At 46.5% G+C, this 16,146-nt stretch overlaps 1 protein-coding gene across 1 annotated transcript in view; it reads left to right on the top strand.

The window, feature by feature from the left end:
* The window catches only part of LOC119842384 (rho GTPase-activating protein 39-like), a 128,245-nt gene that overhangs the window by 16,551 nt on the left and 95,548 nt on the right, over positions 1-16,146 (top strand). The window lies entirely within an intron of this gene.

Below are 16,146 nucleotides of genomic sequence, written 5' to 3'. Positions count from 1 at the left end.
TCTAGCTGCTCCAAGAATCAGTCATTAATAGTGTCTAGAAATTTTCTCTCTTCATCCTGAGGTGATGTATCCAGTCAATATGGGCACAGTTGAAATCCTCCATTATTGTTGACTTTTCTGTTTCTGTAGCTTCTCTAATCTCCCTGAGCATTTCACGGTCACTGTCATCATCCTGGTCATGTGGCTGGCAGTATATTCCTACTGCTATACTCTTACTATTCAAGCATGGAATTTCCATCCATAGAGATTCTATGGCACAGCTTGAGTCATTTAAGATTATTACTATATTTGACTCTGTGTTTTCTTTCACATCCCTCACCCACCAGCATGACCTGTTCTGTCGTTCCTATATATTTTGTACCCTGGTATTACTGTGTCCCATTGATTATCATTATTCCACCAAATTTTTGTGATGCCTGTTATATCAATATCCTCATTTAATACCAGGCACTCAAGTTCACCCATTTTAGTAACGAACACCGACTGGTGGGATTACATTGTAATGCAGGTTTGGGACGATGAGCAATGGCTGCAGAACTTTTGGATGCACAAGGCCACATTCCCGATCTGTGTGCCAAGCTTGCCCCAGCCCTCCAGCGCAGACACCAGAATGAGAGCTGCACTGACAGTGGAGAAGTGAGTGGCAATTCCACTGAGGAAACTTGCAATGCTGGATTTCTACTGGTCAGTGGGAAATCCATTTTAAAGTTGGAAAATGTATTAAGGGTAACGAACATTCATGTCCATTTTCCTTACACAAACAAAATCCGTGGCTCTCTCAGACCAGTGTATGTGAGGCTGTGGGTGTCCTTAACGTCCCCTGATGTGGAGTGGTCATGGTAGGGATGCGGCCCCTGAGGCTACGTGGAATGTTGAGGGGGGTGTAGGCAGGTGCTGCAGTGGAGTTTTTTGCGGACTGCAAAGGGCGGCGAGGGTGTGACCAGGGCTGGCTCTAGGTTTTTTGCTGCCCCAAGCTCTGAGAGCGCAACTGCCCAAGCAAAACGGGGGGGGGGGGGGGAAAGGGTGGCTGGAATGCCGCCCCTGGAATCGTGCCGCCCCAAGCACGTGCTTGTTTTGCTGGCGCCTAGAGCCAGTCCTGGCTGTGACTGTCGGAGCTGTAGGGGTCCACAAGAGTCCGCAGCATCTGTGGTTGCTACCGGAGGAGCCACGTTATGGCCTGCTGCATCTCCCACTTTTTCTCCTGGGCCTTTCTTCTGTCTGCTCTTTCTCCAGGCTGTCTGCAATGTTCATCCTCCAGGCCCTGTGCTCACGCTCTGATGCAGCACTGAGTTTCAGGAGCTCATGGAACATGGCATCACAAGTCTCCTTCTTTCTCTCCTTCTCTGGCGCAGGCCTTCTGCAGGTGTGGAGGGGAAACCCCCCAAGACCACAACAGCAGCAGCTACAGATAAAACACACAGAGGTACTATTGCCAGTTTAGTCACAACAGCAAGTGAGAATTGAGGATCAGAACTCCCTTCTTTTGCTCCCCTAACGTTTTAAACAAGACTTGCCTATTGACGCTACTGTGTCAGCACACTTGTGCACCGCACACTCTCAGCACTAGCCATGGTGAGTACGGCCTGCCAGGGCAAGGGAGGGAATTGTGCGGTTACATGGAACGACGAGCACAGGACAGTGGCACTGAACACTGGCACCTCTGTCCACAGGCAGGTGGTGATTTTAGCTGATCTCTCACTCTTGAGGGGGACAGAGGCAGAGAGCACAGTTGCTGGGAAATCCCTCTGAGAATTCCCTCTGCTGCACTTGGGCAGTTCAACTTGGCTTGGCTTGGCTTGGATAGCTGAACTCACTCTCCCTGTCTTCATTTAGGTTATGTGGTGTTTGGCAACCTTTCTGTGCTGAAGACACCCTTGGACTTAAAAAAAAGAAAACATGATCCACCTAGAAAAAATTGCAACCCCCTACCTTAAGCTCTGGGCTTCAGGCTTCAGCAGCCCCCGTGGGGCTTGAGAGGCTCTGGATTCCAGCCCCCTTGGAACTGAAACATGTAAATTTGGATCCGGCCTGCGGGATTGCCAGCCCCATGGCATGGTGGGGCTAAGGCAGGCTCCCTGTCTGCCCTGGCCCCACGCCAGCCCCGGAAGCGGCCGGCACTGCGGCCCCTGCGGGGGGAGGAAGGGCAGATGGCTCCGCGTGCTGCCCTCGCCTGCAGGCACTGCCCCCCACAGCTCTCATTGACCGGGAACGGGGAACTGTGCCCAATGGGAGCTTCGGGGGAAGTAATCTCAGGAGAGGCCAGCGCATGGAGCCCACTTGTCCCCCCACCCCAGGGGCCGCAGGGACGTGGTGCCAGTCCCTTCCGGGAGTGGCGTGAGGCCAGGGCAGGCAGGGAGCCTGCCTTAGCCGCGCTGCCTGCTGCTGACACCCTGGAGCTGCTCAAGGCACCCCTCCTGCACCCCAGTCCCTTGCCCAGAGCCCCTACCTGCACACTGCACTCCAGCCCCCTGCCCCAACCCTACATTCATGGCCCTGCATACAATTTCCCCACCCAGATGTGGCCTTCAGGCTGAAAGGCTTGTCCACCCCTGTTCTAGACCCACGTTCTTGGTTCTTACAATAGCTGCTGCTAAGTATGTGAATATTTGTTTGAACCCCAGGTGCAAGGTTTTTATTTCACTTTCTGCAAATAGTCACAATACCCAGGTATGTGTATGTCAGACATGCAGCAATTCGCAGTGTGGGTTATGATTTAAAGGGAATATTACGCTATTCAGCATGTCTTTTCACCAGCCTATGGAATCCCTCGCTGCAACAGACCAGAGTCCCATTCTGTGGCAGGATTTTAAAAAGGGCTGCATAACTGGGTGACCACTAATGAAATTTGTAGTTCTGCAAACTGATTACCCATATTACTGTGTTGAGGTTCGTGTTGCAGGGTACAAACTGATCATCTAAAGGCGTTGTGAAGCACTGCACGCATGCCGTGACAGGTCTTTTTTCCTTCCCTCCCAAACATTTAGTGCTGGTTACTGCCTGAGGCAGATTATTATGATGATGCATTATTTGTTCAGCACCAGAAGAGTGCTTTGTGACAAGTCAGTGAAGGAGGGGCTGAGATACCACATAAGCAACGAGAAGGTGTGACAAATAAACAAAATGTGGAACCCCTGGGTTTTGTTGTGCATCAGATCATACTTGACAGATTATAATGGTCTCTAACTATGAATGTGTTATAAGGATCTTGAGCCATTGTGTAAATCAAACAAACCTGTTTTGCAGTCTGGTACCGATTGGGCTGTGGGTTTTGAGGGAGGCTCTTGCCCAGGCTTCTGGTGGGGAAATTGATTTTTCAGACGTGCTGAATACCTGCAGCACCCATTGACCTCACTTGGAGTTCTGAGCATTCAGCTGTTCTCAAAACAAGACCCTAAGTGTCTCAAATCGGGCATCCAGAAAATTGGGAACACACAATTAGCAGCCACCTTGGAAAATTCTGGTGTAAGTGACTTGTCTAGCTCAGGAAGTCAGTGGCAGAGTCGGAGCTAGAGCCCAGTATGCCCCAGTCTAGCGCCTTAACCACAGGGCCATGTTTTCCTTCTCTCCCTCCCTTTTGCCTCATTCATGACACACCTCCCTACTTCCTTGCCAGTGAGCTACGACAGCTCTGTAGGAGACTAGCCATGGAACGTTGCGTATCCGTGGCCCTTGTTCAGGTAGGTGATGAGTGTGAGCTTGTGATTAGTGCAGTGGTTACAGACATGATAGCCTGCACCTCGCTGTGACACACTCTTTCTTGGGGGTGTCTACACTGCAGTTAGACCCCTTTGGCTGACTTGTGCCAGCTGACTTGGGCTTGGGCTGCGGGGCTGTTTCATTGCAGTGTAGGCATTTGGGCTGCAGTTTGAGTCTGAACATCTACACAGCAATTAAGCAACCCCACTGCCCAAGCCCTGCGAGCCTGAGTTAGCTGGCACCGGCCAGCTGCAGGCGTCTAATTGCAGTGTAGACATACCCTTGGTGGTAGTGTAAGAATGTGATTTTGGTGTGGCCTGTTAGAGACCTGAGTTCTATTCCCAACTCTGCCAGAAGTGACTTTATGTAATCTCTCATTTATTTTAATCTTTAAAATAGGGCAATGGCTCTTGCCTGTCTCCTAGGATGTGGATACAAGACCTTGTTCAATAATAGTGGATGTGATGCGCACCAGTGAGTGGAAAAGGTGAAACTTCAACTCATGGTCTCCTGGCTCCCTCCTGAGTCTAAAGAACATTTTAATTCTCCCTCTCTTTCCTCCTTCAAATATTGCTAGACTTGTTGGTGCAGCAGAACAAAGAGCCTAGGTCAGCTGTGACAGAATATCTTGTGAAATGCGGTACACTTGACCATGTCCTAAAGCTCTTTCCATCTGAATAGACTAATACCAAATGCATTGAGAGACCTAGAGGGAGATTCTGTTTTGAAGTTTAATAATTGCGTGTGTGTGTGTGTATATAAAATATACACGTACACACACAACCAGTGGATGATGGCATTTTTACCAATGTGGGTTAATATTGAGAAGGAAGTTGAAAGAAGGGTGGAGTGACTGGAGTCCCAGAGGAGCCACACTGAGGTTACTTAATTAGGGCAAACTGCAAAGTATGGAACAGACACTCCCCAAAGCTGGTGGTCATTCCAGTACTTGGATCCACCAAGATAGCATCAAACAGCTTCTATAATACCTTCCTGGTTATCCAGAAACCAAAACACTGTTCCCTTAAAGCAACCCAGCTGTAGGTGTCGACCCAGACATCCAAGTCATATATGATGAGGATTACTGAAAATCTTATTCACCATATAAGAAAGTTCTACCAATCCCAAAGGATCAGACACATTACCTCCCAGGTTAATGAATATTTCAGATCTTGCCCAAATACACACTTACAACCAATTGTTATTAACTACTAAAATTTATTAAAAAAGAAAGGATAGAGAGTATTGGCTAAAAGATCAGTATACTTACAGTTCTGAAATCAGATTCATAGTAGAGATGGTGAGCTTTGTAGTTACAAAGAGTTCTTTCAGAATTTGTCCATAGGTTATAGTCCAATGTTCATATTCAGGGTGATCCAGATGGGACTGGAGATCTCAGTTTTATGACTCAAGCTGCCCCTGCATAAAGCATCAAGCAGATCTGAGATGAAAGGATCAGGACTCAAGACACCTTTATACAGTTCCAGGCCTTCTCTTGACATCATGGAGTCCTTCGGTGAACACTGGGCAATCATGGAGACTTTGAAGTAGACCTATTTCCTGAGCATCACCAGGAATTAGCTACAGGGATTAACATAAGGCAATTGCCTATTTTCCACCATTCACAGGTTATTTACTATACATTTCAAAGAGAGGAATCCAGTGATATCACTATATTTACAATTAAGTTAAATGTTAAGGTCTCCTTTTGATCTCTGAATTTATAGAATACAGCATAGACTGGAACTCTTTGATTACATTGTTAACCTCTAACGATATATATGTAAACACACAAAAACACAAGCATTATCTTATAATATGCCCTTAGCGGTTGAATTTGGGTCATTTATCCTGCAGGATGCTTGACCCTTTCTGGCTATGTGGTGGTGCCTGCTGTAGTGGAATAGGGGCTTTGTAGGGGTAACATGGAAGAGGGCATTAAAACTAGACAAATACTGTATTAGAGAGACCAGTGGTCTGATCTGATCAGCAGGAGGTTTGATTCTGGACTAGAGGGTCCAGGGGTCTGATCGGTTACAGCTGTGCTGTGTATTTTTTCAGTCATTTAGTCTTTTGTTCAGAGATAAACCAGGAATAAGACTGTTTCTTCTCAGAATCCTGGTATTCCATCTTGGTCACTACCACTGTGTACAGCAGTTATGTCATGACAACCGATAATATCAAGACAGTCAGGCACTTGTAATGACTGCAGCATAGCTTCTAATATCTGTAGTTGTTGTAAGAAAAGGAGTACTTGTGGCACCTTAGAGACTAACAAATTTATTAGAGCATAAGCTTTCATGAGCTACAGCTCACTTCATCGGATGCATGTAGCTGTAGCTCACAAAAGCTTATGCTCTAATAAATTTGTTAGTCTCTAAGGTGCCACAAGTACTCCTTTTCTTTTTGTGAATACAGACTAACACGGCTGCTACTCTGAAACCTGTAGTTGTTGTGTGGCTATTAATAACCATTCTCTGTAGCTAGGAAATGTCTTCACCCTCTCCCTTGTGTGCTCAATGCAGGGGGTAGGATCACTGTAAATCAGTCCTGGAGAGAAGTGACACATGGATTTCCTGGAGTTTGCATTGTGGAGATCCTGCCTAGCTGTGCCAGTGTACTCCACACTCTGCAATTACTTCAAGTGAAGTTGGGTTGGAGCATCCCCCTCTTGGCTATTGAGTTGGAAAACTCAGCCTGATTTTATACAGAACAATACAAATGGATGGCATTTACTTGCTCTTCCAATCAGGCAGGGAAGCATAAGGCTTTACACTGAGCTAGGCTGGCTCTTGTTTTGTTGAGAAAAGACCTGCAGCAATTTAAGCATAACGTGACCTAGTGAGACCCAAACAATCCATCGCATTGGCCTTGGTTCCCAGCCAGTCTAACACTGTTGACTTGGTACCCTTTGCTCAAGCACAAAGTTCAGTTTAACCAATTTGACAGCTGTTGAAAATACAGAACTGTGAGTTCTGTGAAAAAACAGCTGTGTTAGTGCACTTGTACAAACCTCAGGAGCAGGAAGCGGCTCAGAGAGGCTCACCATGGCCAGAATTTCAGAATCCCAGGGTGTAAGGTCTGTGTGGGAGAGAGCCCCAGAGCTCCCCTGAAGCACCCTCCCAAGACCAGCCTCTTAGAGCTTGGGACTTAGGCTTTCATAATGGGAATCATTTTTCTGAAGCCTAGAGAGGTTACGTCCTAATGTATTGCAGATGGAGCTTGGAGCCACTCCCAGCTCTGCAAGGTGTTTCACCTCACTGGGCCCACCTGGCTTGGACTCAGCCCGTTGCTGTGGCCTGCTGGACCAGCACTTTTCTGGAAGCTCCTTCAGCCCCTGTATAGCTTTAGCTTTTAACAATAATTTAAAAAGGGCCAATGTTTTCAAATGTGGGCGCTGAAAAGAAGTCACTTAAATAGCAGCCTAATTCTTCAGAGGTCCTGAGACGTGCAGCTCCTTCTGTCCTCAATGATAGCATCAGGCCTTGTTCCAGGGCTTCCAGCAGCCCTTGAACATCAGCTTCAGTCAGAAGCAGTCTGTCTTCAACACCCAAAAATAGCAAAGGTCAGTTGGGGATTATGCCATAGAACCAACTGAAAGAAGAAGATTTGAACTTGATAAGAAAACTGCAAAGCTCTTTTACTTCACCTTCAGGGTAGCACAGAATGGATTGGAGCTCACGCCAATTTAACCTTGCAAGCCTATTACTAGAAGCTGCAAGTGTGAAAATGGAGGGGAAAATCAAAGGAAGAATTAAAGGAATCAACATAGACACTAATACAATATGATTGGTCACTGAATTAATAATGGCTACAAGCATCCGACTGTGCAGGGGCAAATGTGTCCCTACTTATACTATTGATTCTGTGTCCAAAAAGAAAACCACAGACCATTGTGTCCAGCTTGCTGAAGGTGCTTCCAAGAATGCAGAGAAAAGTGTGACAAGGAGGTCTTTGACACTTGCATTGACAACAAAAATAAATGAAAATGGTGAGAACTCATCTGCAACCATCCAAAGCTCCTGGCATCTGGGTGTTCAGGTGACTTAATGCTCACTGAGAAACAACTAGTCCTACAAGTTCACAGTACCTTGTCTTCAACCACCATCAGCCTCATGTTTGTTGGACTGAAATAAAGAGTAATTTCCCCGTTTCCCAATGACTCTCAGGAAGATTGTCTCTACACTTGCATCCACTACCATAGTACTGTATGTTGAAATTTGTACTGAGCATGAGGCAGTGTTTGATTTAAAATACCAAACATACCACACATTTTACAAAATATGAGACGAAAGACTCTAAACTTACAAAAGCATTTGAATGAAGTGTCAGTGAGACTTGATGTACAGATGACACTGCCATCACAGGCTCTCTGGAGATCTCCTTAATCTAATTAATGACAAAGAACTGGAACCCACAAGAACAAAATAAATACATTTAATTAAAAGGTTCAGAGAAGAATCTCTCCTTTACTTTGCCTTCCTAGCTGATGCCATTTACAGGGTTGTAGGATCTACCCATAACAGGAAGCTGAAATATGGCTGTGGAATGTAATCCTTTCTTTTTTTCAGCATTTAAAATTCAAGTTCCATGCTTCTATTTCATATCTGTGTCCCTGATTCAGGAATGTACCTCTCTTCAAGACAGCATTCAAGCATGTGCTTCTGAATCTGGGCCATTGTTTGCAAAGGAAATTGTTTTACTGTTTATTGCATCAAAATTCTGGAAATCTGCAGCAGTAAAATCAAAGAAAACTGATTGGGTTTTTTCAATTTTCACTTCTGTCTAGCCCACTGAGCATCAATTGAATGTGGTTTTGGCATTGGTTTGAGCTTTGCCACAGGCTAGGTGCTGTAAAAGCAAATAAACTGATAAAAGTGTGCAGGTATCTAAAGGCAAATACAAAGATGTTAGTTAGGTCGGGGCCTTATTGTGTTTCATCTACAGAGTTGTACTTTTTTTTTTTTTTTTCATTTTGGGCAATGTGTTCAGCTTTTTATGTATTCAGAAGAAAGTGTTTCTGAAGTGAATCAGGATGAGTTTATATTGAATTTCATAGAAGCATCATGAGCTTTTTTTTTTTTACTAGGTTTTCAAATGTTGGTTGACTCCCTCTCCCTTCCCTGCCCCAGGAAAAGTGTGTGTTGGGACTGGGGAAAATCACAGCAAGTGACCCATTCCCTCCATACAGAGCTCTTTCTTGAACCAGCTGTTCTCTTTTGGGCTGTGATCAGAGCAGTTGAGATTTGGTCCACTGTGGACTCTGTACGTTGCCTATTGACTCTGGCTCATTGCCAGATTCCTGTACTATCCCAGCATCGTAGTGGCTAACTTGAATCACGCTTAATAGGCTTGGACAGTTAATACTTTCAAGAGCTCCTCTGCATTTGTTCCTACTTAATTTTTTTTTTAACAAAGCAGACAGGGACAGCTGCAACCTGAGAGATTGCCTGAAGACTGAAACAGCATAGGAAAGTTGTGATGAAAACAGAGTTATCTTTGTTTGATGCACTTAACCACCAGTGTCTGGGGGACTTTGCTGATGGAGAAATAGCCAATTCCTGTCTGAACTATGTCAGTGGGTTGTATGGGTTTTCAAGGGGCTCTGTGTCTTGGCTTATCAATGACTGGCAGCCTTTAAACTTAACGAGACAGAAGGCCATTATTTCGCTAATGCCGTATGTTTAAAAACGTCACTGCCTCAGATGCATAACTTTCCATTCTTATTCTGAGGCTACAGCTTTTTGCTTCAAGATGAGGTGGTCTTTGTGGGAGTACACCTGTGAAAACAACTGCAACCTAAAGTAATATCAGGTTCTGTGTGTCAGTGACACACAGTAATTGTGTGGTTGAGTCCCCATTATAATATCAGTAACTCAAGATATGTCTACGCTGCAATTAGACACCCATGGCTGGCCCACGCCAGCTGACTCGGGCTTGTGGGGCTCGGGCCGCAGGGCTAAGAAATTGCAGTGTAGAGTTCAGGCTGGGACTGCAGCCCAAGTTCTGGGATCCTCCCACCTTGCAAGGTCCTAGAGCCTAGGCTCCAACCCGAGCCTGAATGTCCGCCCTTAGCCCAAGTTCTGTGAGCCTGAGTCAGCTGGTGCTGGCCAGCCAGAGGCTTTTAGTTGCATTGTAGACCAACCCTCAGTCTATCACACCCCCTTCACTCCCTGCCATCCCTTGCAGCTTCCTCAGGAAAGCTGCTTTCTCCCTGAAATTACTCATGCATGTTCTCTAGCAGAAAAAAAATTTGTTGTGGTGGTTTCGGTGGTTAATGAGATTGAGGTGATATACAGGTTTGAACTGTTGGAGGGGGTTTGCTCTCAAAACCTAGGAAACAAGGAGTTTAGCCTCAGGTGGGTTGGGAACTTCTTATTCTGTCCCTCCCTCCCAGTCCAGAGGGGCAGGGAAGGCTACAGAGGCAGCATGCTGAGCTCTGTGGAAGATGGAGCTCACTGCCAGTGGGGCTGTGATAGCCAGCAATGGAGGAAGCAGTGTTTAGCCCCTCTTGGCCAGTGCAATGGGCTGGGGCTGCTGATGTGTTTTCTCTGTCCCAGTGGCCCCAGAACAGCAGGCCCTCCGCAACACGACTCTCTGGTCTGCGTGGGAGTCAGCGGTAGGGAGGCTGCTATCCTTTGGTGCTCCAGGCTGTGTGCTGTCTGGAGCATTATTCTTTGGGGGCTGGTAGTGCTGCCTTTTAGTTAAGGTTGCCAAGCGCTTCCTGTTATAAGACTTGGTTTCAGTGGCTGATAACTTTGACAAACTCTTTGGGCTGAAATTTCTCATCTAAGGGTGTTTGCCTGGGGCTGGCTGGCTGGCTCTGTGTGTGTGTGTGTGTGTGTGTGTGTGTGTGTGTGTGTGTTTGTTTGTTTGTTTGTTTGTTTGTTTGTGTTTTTTTAAAGTTTCAGCTAAAACAGTTCAGCTATGTCTCAGAGTAAGGTTGGGAAAATGTTATTTTTGCCCATGTTGAAAAGAACAACTTCCCTTTTCCTTTGAGAAGCTCTAGCACCTCCAGGCTTTGGAGAGGGGACTTGGTGTCAAGGATGTGCCTTGTGCTGTCCTTGAGAAAATATGCCCAAATTTGGCCAAGTTATAAGTCCCAGCAAAATCTCTTTTTGCACATGCTCAGTAGAGACATGTTAGAGTTTGGCTGCTAAGTTCCCTTATGATTCTATCTGTACTGGGCATGCTCCATCCCCTTGCAGTGCCTACCAGATGGCATGTGCCCGTCCCCACGGAGGAAACACCATCCCACAGGGGCTAAGCATGACTTTCCCTGCAATTGCTGCTCCTAGGTGCCAGGTGCTATAGTGGCACGGGGACAGGAACTGACAGCAGAGAGACTGGCTCTCCTGCTGGTGCCCAGGTAGCCTGAAGGAGGAGGAAGCTGCCTGACTGGAATGCAGAGGGGCTAGGAATAGTGTAGGGTGATGGCAGAGAATGCAGGGCAGGGGAGGGGGAAAATTAGGAGCTGGAAAGTAGGCAACAGGAGCAAAGTGAGGCAGACAACTGGGATGCGAGATAGGAACAAAGCAGGGGAGGATAAGCAGGAGCCATGGAGTGGGGAGGATAGAAGCTGAGGGGGAAGGAACCATGGACAGGAGCAGCCAGAGGAGTTGGACAGTAGAAAAGGGGGCAGGGTCTGGGGTGAGTGAAATAGGAGCAGAAGAGGACAGGGAGAGGTTGGGAGATTAGGGACAGAAGAATCCATGACTGCTAGAATGCATTCTTACAGAACCTGGGACTAACCTCGCTATTCTTGAGTCTCCACTTTCCTCTGCTGTCAGCACATATCATTGGGTACCTCATCCCCCATTAGTGGCTGGTCCACGAAGAGGATGACAAGTTACTATTGCTACCAGTTACTCCATTAGCGCTAGTGGTAGAGGACTGTGCTGTGTATCTAAAGATGACTGATGCTGGGAGGTCACTGTGGTTCTATGTGAGGGGTTCTCAAACTGGGGGTTGGGATCCCTCAGGGGGTCGCGAGATTATTGTGTGGGGGAGTCACAAGTTGTCAGCCTCCACTCCAAACTCCGCTTTGCCTCCAGCATTTATAATGGTGTTAAATATATTAAAAGTGTTTTTAATTTATGGGGGGGTTGCGCTCAGAGGCTTGCTATGTGAAAGGGGTCACCAGTACAAAAGTTTGAGAACCGCTGTTCTATGTCATGAAAAAACAAACCTTACAATTTTTAAATTTCCCAAAAATTTCAGAAACTACATTAACAAAAAGATGTTAAGTGTTCAGGTCGCAAAGCTGAACACTCAAAAGTTAAGAAATGCCAGAGGCAACCTTAATTTGGCTCCCGTGCATATGCATTATGTTACCGTCTTTAGTTACATGATCACATACAGTAGAACCTCAGAATTACGAATCCCTCAGGAATGGAGAATGTTCATAACTCTGAATAAAATGTTATGGTCATGCTTTCAAAAGTTTACAACTGAACATTGACTTAATACAGCTTTGAAACTTTACTACGAAGAAGAAAAATGTGGCTTTTAACCATCTTAATTTAAATGAAACAAGAACAGAAATAGTTTCCTTATTGTCAAATCTGTTTTTTAAACTTTCTCTTTATTTTTTAGTAATTTACGTTTAACACAATTCTGTACTATAGTTGCTTTTTTTTTTTTGTCTCTGCTGATGCCTGATTGCGTACTTCTGGTTCCAAATGAGGTGTGTGGTTGACTGGTCAGTTTGTAACTCTGAGGTTCTACTATACTATTTTTCCCCCTCTCATTCAGTGCACAGGATGGACCTGCTCTGGGAATGTATCAGGGCTGTGCAGTGAAGGAGTACTCCTGGGGGAATTCTGCACCACTGTGCACAGGCATAATTTATGACCCCCGCAGATTTCTTTGCTTCAGTGCAGAAAAATGGCTTTCTGACGGGGAAGCAAAGAGAAAACACAACAGCAGACATGCGACCCTTCCCAACAGTATGTTTCAGTGCCCAGGGCTGCCGGCAGAGAGGTAAATCACTGTGGGATAGGGGGCAAGACTTGGGAAGACCCTGATGGTGGCCCGTACCCTGCATCAGGCTCAGCTGCTGGTCCCTGCTGGTCTGGGGAGGACTGGACTTCCCCTTCCCCTGCATGGCATCCGGGGCCGTGTCAAAACCACCCCAGATTTCTCCCCCAACTGTAGGAAGCTCTGCAAACACCCCCCCTCCCCACCATGCTTCCTGCACCCATTGCTCCTCAATTGCAGGAGGGAGGGATTGCTGTACAGGGAGCTGCTCCCCTATCCACTCAACACCCGTGCATCCAGACCTCCTCATACCCAGACCCTCCTACCGAGCCTCACCCCTCACACATGCCCAGAGCCCCCTCTTATGTGCCCCACTCCCCCTGCACCTGGACCACCCCGATGAGCCACCCGCATCCCCACCCTACAGAGCCCCAACTAGCTGCACCTGGAGCCCTACTCCACTGAGCCCCACTCCCCCAGCATCTGGACCCTCCTACTGAGCCCCCTATCCCCAGACCCCCCTGCTGAGCTCTATCCCACCCACACCCAGACCCCACCCTGATGAGCCCCAACCACCTTCACCTGGACCCGCCTGTAGAATCCCATTACCGTTGCACCCACAACCTCCCAACAAGCCCTTGTCCATCCAGATCCCCCCCACTGAGCCACCTGCAGCCAGATTCCCCCACATAGAACCCTCTCAACCCACACCAAGCCCCTCCACACTTGGATCCTGCTGTGACGTCCCCCTGGTGTTATCTGGACCAGTAATCTGCTAGGTCACTCCAATCCTTGACTCTGGGAGCCAGCCTTACCTAGCTCTGCTGTGAGAACCCCCACTACTGGGCTGTTCACACACAGCCTCTGGTATGTAAGCTGCTTGGATTGTGCGACCAAATGACACTAGCCAATATCTCCGGTCCCAGACACAACCCTAGGAACCTCCATCTTGCAGTGTCCAGTTATCCCCGCAGGATGCTGCAAGCTTATATGAGTTCGTCAATTTAACAAAGAAATTCATATGCACCGGGCTTGTTATCCCAAGGGGAGTCTCTGACACGCTTCAAACCAAACGCACTGCTTCAGGTAGAATAAACAAATTTATTAACTACAAAAGATAGATTTTAAGCGATTATAAGTCAAAGCACAACAAGTCGGATTTGGTCAAATGAAATAAAAGCAAAACACATTCTAAGCTGATCTTAACACTTTCAGTGCCCTTACAAACTAATATGCTTCTCGCCACAACCAGGCTCTCCCCTTTGATCAGCGCTTCAGTCGCTTGGTGGTGATGTCTGTAGATGGAGGTGGAAGACAGAGGAAGAGCATGGCAAATGTCTCTCCCTTTTATCATTTTCTTTCTTCCCTCTTGACTTTGCCCCCCCTTCAGGATCAGGTGAGCATTACCTCATCGCAGTCCCAAACTGGCCAAGGGAAGGGGGGTGACTCACTCAAGAGTCTAACAGATCCTTTGTTGTTGCATAGGCCAGTGTCCTTTGTTCCTGTGAGGCTGGGCTGGGTTTGTCCCATATGTGCCCTGATGAGGTGTGAACTGTCCCTTTGTTGCTGGAGAGTTTTTCCTGGGCTTGTTTTAAGCCATGAGTGTACATTTTCAGCCTCATAACTATACACATGAAATTACAATCTATAACATTACTATAACAACAATGCTCAGTGCATCATGAGTCTTCCGAAGACACCCGACATGACAAACTTGGCATTGGATACCACACAATCATATTATAAGGATGAACATGGGAGTGCAGGGTGTTCCCCCGAGATACAGAGTGTCACACGTGCCTTGCTGAGCCTGCCTGCCTGCCCCCACCGTGTGCAGCTGGCACAGACGGGCAGAGCCCAGGGATGATTCTGGGGCGGGCCCAGTCCTTGCGCTGTGTTAGGGTTGGGTGCAGCCTTGCCACTGAGTCTGTTGGAGGGGGCGGTCCACAATAATTTTTCACCTCTGTGCAGTGTGGTAAACCCATGACAAACAGCTACAAAGCGCGGGGTAGTAATCAGTTCCAGAAGGTTAAAAGGCCCCTCCCTATCCACTGAGGAGAGGTAACCACAGGTTAATAAGGTTCAACTGAAAAGGGGTTGCTAGAGAAACAATTAGGGTCAGCTGACTCCAACTGCTTGAGACCTTTTTAAACCCTCCCCTCTTAGGAAATGGGGGTGGGCAGGGAGAGGGAGGGAGTAAGTGAGAGAGAGAGAGAGAGAGAGAGGCAGGGAAGCTGCCAGTAGGCTGGGTGTAGCAAGACACCAAACCTTTCCAGGAAGGGAGGCTGTATTCCCTCCCCAGAAGGGAAAGGAAAATATGCACAAGGGACTGACTGAGGAAAGGTATAGCCTGACCTTGTGCCGCCTAGAAGGATCGCCTTGCCCAAACCCGTGTCTCCAAGGCTAAAAAGAACTGAGCCTGCTGAGGCGAACAAGGTACTTTGCCACAGCAGCCAGTGGCCTATGCTTCCCAATGCCATGCTGGAGCCTCCACATTTATTTGACAATTTGCAGAAAATTTTAAAATATTGTGCAAAGAATTTTTATTTTTTTGTATGCAAAATGCCCTCAGGAGTAAAGGAGGTAGTTATCTGTTGTCATTCTACCTCATCTATTTGTCGAACTTGCAGGGTGTGCAGTGAATGAGGCAGGGATTACATGAAGAATGAGTTCAGTCTCATGGCTGAGGCAGTTACATGGTGCCCTGGAGAAATGGTCCTGCCTTAACCACAGAGCTCCTCTGTGATGCTGGACAAGTCACTTAAACTGAGCTGGTGGTCATAGATTGCGTCTTCCTTGTTTTCTGGATGCCCAATTTGGACCCTGGGTCTGGTTTTCAAAAGTAATGAGCACCCGCAGCTGCAGTTGAAGCCAGTGGGATCTGTGCCAAGGACGCTGGAACCTTTGTAGGAGTGGAGGGGCCAAGGCCAAAGTGGCGGGGGAATTAAAACGCTACTTAAAAGTCCCACAGAGTACAACTGTAATGTAAATAACCAGAATACAAAATGTAGCCACATTATAATACTCAAGGTATAATTATAATATGAAGAAACAAAAAAAAAAAAAAGACAACTTTAGTTCTAAACATCGGGACTGCATTTTATTTTTGTACTTCATGTACTGTACTTCCCTTGAATTTATCATTTTACTGCGGATATTCTACTATTAGTACCGCGCTATTAGTATTAGTATTTATTGAACTGTAACTTGCAGTTCTGTAACACTACAATTAAATCGTTCTTGTTTCTATATAATGCATATTTTAACAATTGTAACCCTAAATTGTAAATCTCTTTGAAAAAAGGCGTCAGCAAAATAAACAAAAATAACAATAAACAACTTTGATGGGAGGTAAATGTGTCCCATAGAAGAGCTACCATATAAAATGATTTTTTGTAATTTTTTATAAAAAATAAAATCAAAAATCTATTTGCTTATTTTTTAGAAAACCTAACGAATGCCATCATCAGG

The sequence above is a fragment of the Dermochelys coriacea genome, chromosome 13, assembly GCF_009764565.3.
Source record: "Dermochelys coriacea isolate rDerCor1 chromosome 13, rDerCor1.pri.v4, whole genome shotgun sequence".
NCBI lineage: Eukaryota > Metazoa > Chordata > Testudines > Dermochelyidae > Dermochelys > Dermochelys coriacea.
This window is presented reverse-complemented; position numbering and strand designations above follow the sequence as displayed.